This window comes from Rhinolophus sinicus, linkage group LG03, assembly GCF_036562045.2.
Source record: "Rhinolophus sinicus isolate RSC01 linkage group LG03, ASM3656204v1, whole genome shotgun sequence".
NCBI classification, from domain to species: Eukaryota; Metazoa; Chordata; class Mammalia; order Chiroptera; family Rhinolophidae; genus Rhinolophus; species Rhinolophus sinicus.
The window spans coordinates 114,398,121-114,408,256 of record NC_133753.1 but is presented as its reverse complement, the minus strand read 5'-3'; the positions used below and the strand labels follow the sequence as shown (position 1 = coordinate 114,408,256).

Genomic DNA, 10,136 nt, shown 5'->3' with positions numbered 1-10,136 from the left:
GAATTCTAGATGGGTGGTTGAGGGGAGTTGGATTTTATCCAAACCTTTCTAACAGTTTCAAATTACCTTGGTATGAACAGATTCTATAAAAGCAAAATGACTATCATTTTGAAGGTTAATGACAAGTTTTTATTTATTTTTATTTATTTAATTGAGTGGACATTTATTGCTATCTACTTTATGAAGAGGCCTTGACAAAAGAGTGAGGGTTTGCTCGAGTCAGTAGTTTACAAGCCCAGCCCTGTAGATTTTACTTTTGTAGTGGAATCAGGTGTTTAACCAGGGTTTGCAAACTCACGGCCTATAGGGAAATTTGTTCCACTGTCCTGTTTTGTTTCCTTGTTTTGCTGAGTTTCTAATTTGAATGCTTTAAGGTGGGCATGCACTCTCCTGCTCATTCTTTGCTGATTTACATTTGGCCAGTCCACACAATTATATTACCCACCTGACACCTGAAAAAATTGAGTTTGCCTCTCTGATGTAAAAAACTAAATGTGCTATAGAAGAAATGAAATAAACTGGAAAACAATGTGTTGTGGAGAGAAATACAGACTTTTAGTCTGGAAAGGACTCATATATGAATCCTGGTTCTACCACTTACTAATATCTGTGTGATCTTAAGCAAGTTATAATTCTTCTTTGAGCCTTAGTTTTCTTACTCATAAATGGAGCTAAAAATACTATCTCACAATGTGGTCGTGAGGAATAAACAAGATAATATTTCTTATTTGCACAAAATCTGTCACATTGTGAATCTGTATATAATTTGACACCCATTCTTTCCCTCTCCTGCAGTAGATACCTAGAGCAGCGCACAGGAAGGATCCATTGATTCTGGTTGGCTAATCAGGAAATAATTCACAAAAACAAGTAGTCATTTGAACTGGACCACGAATGATGGAAAGGATTTCAATGAACAAAGGAGGGCTATAGGGATTTCTGAGGTTTAGGGTATTCTGTTTTGGGGAGGTGAGAAGCCAGGCCTTTTAATGAGGTTTCTGTGGGGCCAGGAATGGTGAAGTTCAGGGGATAAAGCATCCCATTTAAGAAAGTGTATCCAGGCAGTTTCTTTTACATCGACCACCTAAGAGTCGCACTATAAGAAGAAATAATCTCTTCCTCTCCACCTGGCAGCTGCAAAGCATCAACCATGCATGGTGTCCAGATCAGCAATGCCTACTGGGAGGTCTACTGCCTGGAACATGGCATCCAGCCCGATGACCAGAGCCAGGTGACAAGACATTGGAGGAGATGACTCCTTCACCAGCTTCTTCAGTGAGACAGGTGCTGGCAAGTATGTGCCCAGGGCAGTATTTGTAGACCTGGAACATACAGTCATTGATGAAGTTCACCCTGGCACCTATTGCCAGCTCTTCCACTCGGAGCAGGCAAGGAAGATGCTGCCAACAACTCAGCTCGTGGGTACCACACCACTGGCAAGGAGATCATTGACTTTGTCTTGGACTGAATTCGGAGACTGGCCGACCAGTGTACAGGTCTTCAGGGCTTCCAGGTGTTCCACAGCTTTGGCGGGGGATCTGGTTCTCAGTTTACCTCACTGCTGATAGAACGTCTCTCTGTCAATTATGGCAAGAAGTCCAAATTGGAGTTCTCCATTTATCCAGTCACACCCCACACACCCCCCGGTTTCCATAGCTGCAGTTGAGCCCTACAACCCCATCCACACCACCCATATCACCCTGGAGCACTCTGATTGTGCCTTCATGGTTGGCAACGAGGCCATCTATGACATCTGCCATAGAAACCTCAATATTGAGCACCCAACCTACGCTAACTTGAATAGGCTGATAGATCACATTGTGTCTCCCATCACTGCTTCCCTCAGATTTGATAGAGCCCTGAATGTTGACCTGACTGAATTTCAGACCAAACTGGTATCCCATCCTTGCATCCATTTCCCTCTGACCACATTTGTCCCTGTCAGCTCTGCTGAGAAAGCCTACAGGAGCAGCTTTCTGTAGCAGAGATCATCAATGCATGCTTTGAGCCAGCAACAGGATGGGGAAATGGGACCCTTACCATGGTAAATACATGGCTCGTTGCCTGCTGTACCATGGTGATGTGATCCCCAAAGATGTCGATGCCACCACTGTCATGATCAAGACCAAGCATACTATCCAGTGTGTGGACGGGTATCCCACTGACTTCGAAGGTGGCATTAATTCCCAGCTTCCCACTGTGGTACCTGGTGGAGACCTGGCCAAAGCACACTGAGCTGTGTGCACGCTGAGCAGTACCACACCTGGAACTGAGGCCTGGGCACACCTGGACCATGAGTCTGACCTGATGGATGCCAGGTGTACCTTTGTTCACAGGCACGTAGGTGAGGGCATGGAGGACAGAGAGTTTTCTGAGGCCCAAGAGGACACGGCTGCCCTTGAAAAGGATTATGATGTGGGTGGTGTGGAATCTGTTGAAGGAGACGGTGAGGAAGAAGGAGAGAAATACTACAGTTAATATGTCACAGAGGTGCTGCTTTCACAGTGAAGTTTATTCTGTTTTAAACATTGAAAAGCTGTTGTCTAATCAGTTACATTATAGGTAGCAGTGTATATACTCTTGTATACAATTACTGGCCTAGACTTTAAAACATGATGCTTTGTTACAGACCCAAACTGTCCATTTCTCTGATGGGTTTGAATAAAGTATTCCCTGTCTTGAATGGAAAAAAAAAAGAAAGAAAAGAAAAAAGTGTATCCATCATCACAACTACAGGAGGATAGATGATATAAAATCTAAAATAAAGTCCATCGTGAGAATACCCAAAGGCGTACAGGAGTTAGGAGTAGGAGGTTCACCCATAAGTGGTCTTGGTTATTTAGTGGCCTGCTTGCTGTATCTCAGACTGGTGACCCAAAAACGAGGCACCTGGTCTCACCACACCACAGGCACTATTGCCGCTACTTGGAGATGCATGCTGTGTTCGAGTACCCACGAGAGACCCAGCAAGCAGCTGGGAGCCTCGCACCTTCCCGCTCCAGTAAGAGGATTAGGTGCTGTGGTGTGAGTTTTGGCAAAACTCTAGCCTTATAGAAGTCTATAAATTCCAAGAAGTCGGAGTATTCTAATAATCTGGACAACTCATTTTTCACTTTCCTAAGACCTTTTCTAATTCTCCAGTCAAAGTTTTGACCCATTCTATTCAGGTAACCAGGTGAGAATGCAAAATTAGTGTATGAAAGTCCACAAAACCTACCCCCTTAAAGAGTTAATTCACAGCACTGGTCACTTCCTTGCTGATAAAGCCATCAAATACGACTATCCCATGTTCAGGTATCTGCGGTCAGCCTTGAATCCAGAGTCACCCTGTTAGAAGCTGCAAATCAACCATCACTCCACTGCTTCAGAAAAATAGCACTTCATTGCATTCTCTTCTGATCATTAAACCTTGGGTCTCCATAGGTAGCTGCTTTTGCCATCATGTGTTCGGAAAATTGATGGACTGCCCCCAAATCTCTCAGGATGCAGGAATGTAAGCAGGTTTCAGCTTCCAACATTTGAAAATCATCAGATACCTGCCTTGCTCCATAATTTTTTTTTAACCACAGTGTTGTATTTCCTACATGCAGAAAAGACATGGGATGTGGCCATTGATTTCCACTGGATAATGAGCAGCTAGATATGGAAACTTGTGTAGCATATGCAATGTTCAAATTGCTCTCATCGGTGGATGTCGAACGTGCCTATCAAAGATCTGTTGTACTGCAACTGTCAGAGAGGCTTTAATACAAGTAGATCCTGAACACGTGATAAAGTCACGTGATTGTTGGTTGCTTGCAGATACATATAAAATTCAAATTCTTTAGGTAGTCTTGAAAAATAAACATCGAAAAACAAAGTTTCTACATTCTTACAGGACAACAATCCACAGAACTTAAATAAAAACAACGTCCTTTACACTGGCCTCCTCTCTCCAGTGGCCACAGTCTTCTACCCTCCCCGTTGTATTACATGGACTACTTCCCTCATTTACATTTGCTCATCTGGATTTAAAGGAAGAGAGGAGGCAGAGAGAGTAGCACAATAGAAGGAAGGGAGGTATAAAGTGTGAATTACTTAAAAGGATATATATACTAAGCTATGAGGATAGACAGACAGGTTGGGATTACGATGGAATGGGCTATGAAAACCATCCTAAGCAATTGAGTTTATTCTTTAGGTAATGTTAAGACATTGAAGGCTTTTCCTTAAGAATTTAACAAAATGTAAACTGGCTTAGAAAGATAACTTCAGAAATGGTGTGGAGGACAATGTAAAAGTTAAAGACTAAAAGCAAGAAAGTTATTATAGAAAAGGCACATAAGAAGAAATGAAAGTATGAACTATTGCCTTGCCCATAGTGATAGGAAGGAGGGAAGGGATATTGGGGAGAATTCAGAGATGGAATTCACAGAACTTAGTAGCCAATTGGCTAAAAGGAAATAAAGACAAGTATAATGATTCCAGCCTAAATGGGAGAAGAACATTATCCCAAGAATGAGCTTAAATTGAGAGGAGTTCCATTTGAATGTGTTAAAAATGGAGGGAGTGGTGAGTCATTTAAGATAGACACATCGAGCAAGCGGAGTTTGAGAGAAAAGAACTAGATATAGGGACTTGTAAATCATCAACATAGCAGTGATAGTTGAAGGCAGGAACCAGGTGAGATTGTCTAGGACAAAAGAAGAAGGGTCTCCAGAACCTTCAGGAACATTATACTTATAAGAGATGGTGAGGGATCAAATGCCAATAAGTGAGACTAAGAAGAAAACATAAGAAAGATGGAGATGTAGTGAATATTTTCCATTTGCCATTTTAAATTCACTTCCAACCCTGCTCTCTGCTCAGGGAGGCTGACTTATATGAACTGCCTGTGTGAGCTCCCTTGTCCTCTGGCACTGGGTCCAATCTGGCTAATGAGAACCACTGGCAGAGATTAGAGGCTAGGAAGAGAGTGAAGTTGGAGTATATATTCCCCTAGCTCTTCCCCTAATGGGTTGCCCCAGGTTACCTATCTCTCTCTGAAGTCCACAGCTTCTGTAGGTGGGTGCTCTCCATGCAGTAGGTCTGCTAACTGCTCCCCCTCTCAGCTCTAGTGGTGGTCACAGCTTTCCCATCTCTAGTCTCAGCATACTGCTTCATCGCTTGTTGGCTCCCTCAATCTATGTCAAGAGCCCCTGGATTAGACTCCCTTCAGTTACTCTGTGAATGTGTCACCTGTTTTCTGCTGGGATCCCAACTGATTCAAGGGGTAAGTCCAGGAGGGTGCAATATCCTGGAAGCCATGGAAGAGTTTACATAAATGCTACAGACCACATAATGGAAGAAGGACTAAACAGAAGCACAGTTTAACATTTGTTTTCAGAAGACTGATCTGGGCAGGAAGGAATCGGGATGCAAGTTTTGGTGGAGGAAATGAGTGTTGAGAGAAGATAGAGGCAGGGAGTAAAAAAAAAAAAATGCTGTTTCAAAAAGGCTGGTAGTCTAGGAAGAAAAAAGGGAAAGAGGACACCAGTCTGAAACAGAGCTAATCTCTGCCTTTAAATTTTGGTCAATTGCCTCATTGTCACATGATCCAAACGACCTCCTTAAATTAGCAAATCACCTTCTCCTTATGATTGTAATTTGACAAAAATATTTCAAATATGACCAAGAGACAACTAAAGATGAAATATCTCGTTCAGGTTTACCTCTCTGAGTCATTCCAGTTATTAATCATTTATAGGACACCATAAGCCACCTCTAGGAAAATTATGATTCTTTATTGTTTGTTAAAAATATTTACATTTTCCTCTACCAGCTGTATATAAGGAATTGATATTTTCTGAATTGCTAAGTCAATAACATCTTCCTCTAGCCATCAAAGGATTTGATAAACCAGCAAAACAGGAGAGCCTCTGCTGCAAATAAGTGGGAGGCACTCAGGCTGTCAGGCAATTAAGTGGACCTGAATAAGCTGATGTAATTAAGCCTCTTACTGCATAATTATCTTTATTTTAAATGTGTCTTTTGATGAAACATCTGTTCCCTGCTCCAGATATGAAAAGAGGGACCTATGCTTAGGAAGAAAACAGAGCTTGTGAGGCTCTCACACACGCTGCCTGGGCTGCTCAGATCCAAGACAACAAATGTTGTCATTTGTTTCATCTTTGCATGCAAGAGGCAGGTGTCCTCATGTCCTCAGCCCATATTCGCCTGACCTCCAGGCTCACAGCAGCTGCCTGGAGCCTTGTTACACAAAGCATTCCCTGGGTGAAGCAGTCCCTGGGTGCCAAGGGGACACTCAGAAGCAAGGGGGGCATCTAGCTATAGGGGCTAGTGCTTTGACCATCTGCAAAGGAGAACAATCAGATGTGTTTAGCAAGGGAAGGTGGGGTATTGGTCAGCAGGATCCCCTCAGGTACCGGTCTCCAGGCAGCAGTACATCACCGCATCCCTTGAATTAAAGGTGAATCTGATCAGTCAAACCAGCCTAATACAGGGCAGCAGCATCACGGTGAATTTCTGTGTGGCGTTTTCGTCTGTCCTCAGTTCTGTAGGCCCCAAACTCATTTGTCCATTCCCTATGTTTGTTTGATTCAGGGATTTTGGATCACACTCATAGACATTTAAGTAAGAAAGTCACAGAATTGAGCAAGAAATAGAGCTGGTTTTACATTCCGGTGCTGCCACTTGTGGGCTAGGTGACCAAGGCTTGTTCTCTTTCAGCCTCAATTTACTCAACTCTAAAGTGGAAATAATAATACCTGTCTTATAGGATGATTGTGAAAAGGGAGACAGAGAGCCTGATATGGTGCATTGAATATGGCAGCTGATTTGAATAAACATTAGCTCTCTCCCCTTCCTCAGACCCACCTCCTCCCACTGCTCATACAAGAGCCTAAATGCTGTTGAGAACACTGACCAGGCTTCTCGTTCAAGTTGGTGACATAACAGGATCCTGAATTCACCTCTTCCCATGGTTACACCTAATCTACAGCTACATACGGAATAATTTCCTCTGGGGAAAAAAACAAAAACCAAAAAAAAACACCTAAAAACTGGCCAAGCTACTACTATGCATTAAGCAAACGAAAGAAGGCCCTCATCAAAGTAGGTAGGAGAGGCTGGGATACAATCGAGCCAGAAAACCCAGCCCCAGCACAGCAACCCACAATTGGAAGGGAACACAAAACCTGGAACTTGTCCCGAGGAGCAAAGAATTTGAACCCCACGTTGAGTACCCACAACTTTTAAGAGCTGCACCTGAGGAACCACCAAAACCCCTAGCTCTGAAAAATGAGGCACACAAGGCCATCCCCATCTGAGGAATGGCTCTTAAAAGGGCTCGCACGTGGACTCACCAGCCCCAGGGCCCAAGGCAGAAGTGGCCAATCACAGGGCGCCTGGACTTTGCATGTGAAAGGATCATTTTCCTGTCTTAAAGCGATGGCTTAAGGGGCAGGCATCTGATTTGACACACATGTGGAAGCGTTTTGGGGTGCTCTCCAGGGATGTAAACTTGCTTCAGCCAGTGGGTACCATCTTTTTTTCTTTTAAAGCTCTAGGCTTTTTCTTTCTTTCTTTTTTTTCTTTTTTCTTTCCCAGCAGGCACCATCTTTACAATCTGTCTCTGCCTCACTCCAGCCAGTGGGCTCCATCTTCACACTCTTCTTCAGCCTTGCTCCCACAAGTAGATGCCATTGTTTTTAACTCTAGGCTTTTTTTTTCTCTTTTGTTTCCTAGCAGGCACCATCTCTACATTCCCCCTCTGCCTCTCCAGCCAGTGGGTGCCATCTTTGCACCACCCAGAGTGCCAGGTACCTTTCACATGCATCTGGTGCCCTAGTTTTTGCAGCTGCCACGAGGGGACATCTCTAGACTGCCTGGCACTGGTGGTCTGTAGGGCTTCTGCTTGCGATCCCATAGGACTGTATATATTTGCATATTTTAAAAGCTGCTGCCTGAAGGTCTGGCTTCCAATCAACCTGAATCTAGTGCTAACTGAGATCCTCCCCTTTGGGATGCTGACAGGTCTTGGCACACCTTCAACTGCCATTAAAAATGAGCCATTAAAAATGAAATAGACTGCTTGGACAATACAAAGGTTTGAGAGACAACAAAGAGCCAGGATATGGATGAACAATAAGGTTTATCTTTTACAGGAGGCTACTCCTTCAAGACTGGGAGAGGTGGCCGCTTTATCTAATGCATAAAAACCAACGCCGAGAGTCAAGTAAAATGAAGAAACAAAGGAATATATTCCAAGTGAAAGAACAAGATAAAACCTCAGAAGAACACTGACTGCACTACTGCCTTTCTCTACAACGTTCAGCAAATTGAGGAACAAGGTGTTTAACGCAATTGGCAATAGCTTGTGTTTCTGGAGAAACCAATATCATCCTCAGTGCCCAGAGGCCGCACCTCTGAGACTGAATCACAGATTTCCTGGTTAATAATGAAGATAGCCTCCAGTGCTTTTATCTCCAACTCCTATATACTTTATGATGATTTATCTCCTTCAAAATTTGAATATCATTCATATTAGATCAGCTTTTGGCATTCAAATATCTTGAGCCAATGCTTTAGTCTCTCTTCTTTTTTTAACAGCTCTATTGAAATATAATTCATGCATTCAAATTGTGCAGTTCCATGGCTTTTAGTATAGTCACACATTTGTGCGTCCATCACCACAGTCAATTTTAGAACATTTTTATCACCCCAAAAAGAAATTTTATACCCTTAATCACCACCTCCCAACCTCTCTATTCCCCACACAGCCCCTAATCTACTTTGTCTCTATGAATTTGCCTATTATGGACATCTCATATAAATGTAATCATACTATAGACTTTATGCCTAGCTTCTTTCATTTAGCATAATGTTTTCAAGGTTCATCCATGTGGGTGCGTATATTAGTACTTCATTCCTTTATTGTCAAAATAATGCTGTCGAATAATATTCCATTGTAATGGATATACCAAATTTTATTTATTCATTTATTAGTTGCTGGACATTTGGGTCATTTCCACTTTTTTAGCTATTATGATAAATGCTGTTATGAATATTCACGTACAAGATTTTGCATGAACATATACTTTCAATTCCCTTGGGTATATACCTAAAGGTGAAATTATATGGTAACTCAATTTTCAGATTTTTAGATAATGCTAGACTACTTTTCAAAGCGGCTATATCATTTTAAATTCCCACCAGCAATCTATGAGGTTTCTAATGATTCCACATCTTGTCAACACTTGTTATTATCTGTCCTTTTGATTATAGCCATCAAGTGGTATCTCAAGGTTTTGATTTATACTTCCTTAATGGCTAATTGTCTTAGTCTCTTGCAGAAAACATTTTAATGACCTCCACTGCAAGTTACCACCTCTGGAAGTATTTTGCTCTGGCTTCTTTGTGCTTCTTAGAGGACTAATAGCTAACCTAGGCTTCATTGCAGTAAGACTGCTAGCTACTTAAGAAGATGCTTTTACTTCTCAGACCTTTGTGATAATATGTACCACTTCATTCTGTAGTAGGAAAGGAAATGCGAAATATGTTAGGAATTACTTTTACTCATTTAAAGCAAGGACATTAGAGAAGTAAACGTCATGTTAACTAATAATACCCTAAGAGAGCAAGCATCTCAGAAGTTAAGCCAAGAGGAAAGTTGAAATCAAATTACATAATTAATTCTCCACTGAAAACCAAAATTTAATACCCTAAGCACCAATGATATCATATTGTTTACATGTTCCTTATACAGAAGAAGAAAACTAGAAATTAAAAATAGCATCAAAAGAGCAGGGTGTAAGCCTTGCTTCTAACTTCTGATTCTAATGATTTTAACAAGTTACTAACTTTAGGTTAAATTTTTCTAAGCTATGGAAAAAACTTCCCCAATGGATCATTTTGAGATTCAATTAAGATAAATTGGTTAAGCATGCTTTATAAACTTTAAAACACCATGTAAATTATGATTAGCTGATATTTATTAATAGTTGTAATAGTTCACATTTACTAAAAATTAACTTTTTGTTGGTGCTGTCCTACAAATGTACCAAATATGGAATCTTAATGGGACTTAGAAAAAAAGGAATCCTAACCTCCTGTGCCATTTTTTTCTTAATTCAGTATATTATTACACAATCTGTGGA

The 10,136-nt window shown here is 41.6% G+C and overlaps 1 pseudogene; it reads left to right on the top strand.

Annotated features, from left to right (window-relative positions):
- Nucleotides 1–1,150: 1,150 nt before the first annotated feature.
- Nucleotides 1,151–2,478, top strand: LOC109445563 (tubulin alpha-1A chain; annotated as a pseudogene).
- The last annotated feature ends 7,658 nt before the right edge of the window (nt 2,479–10,136 follow it).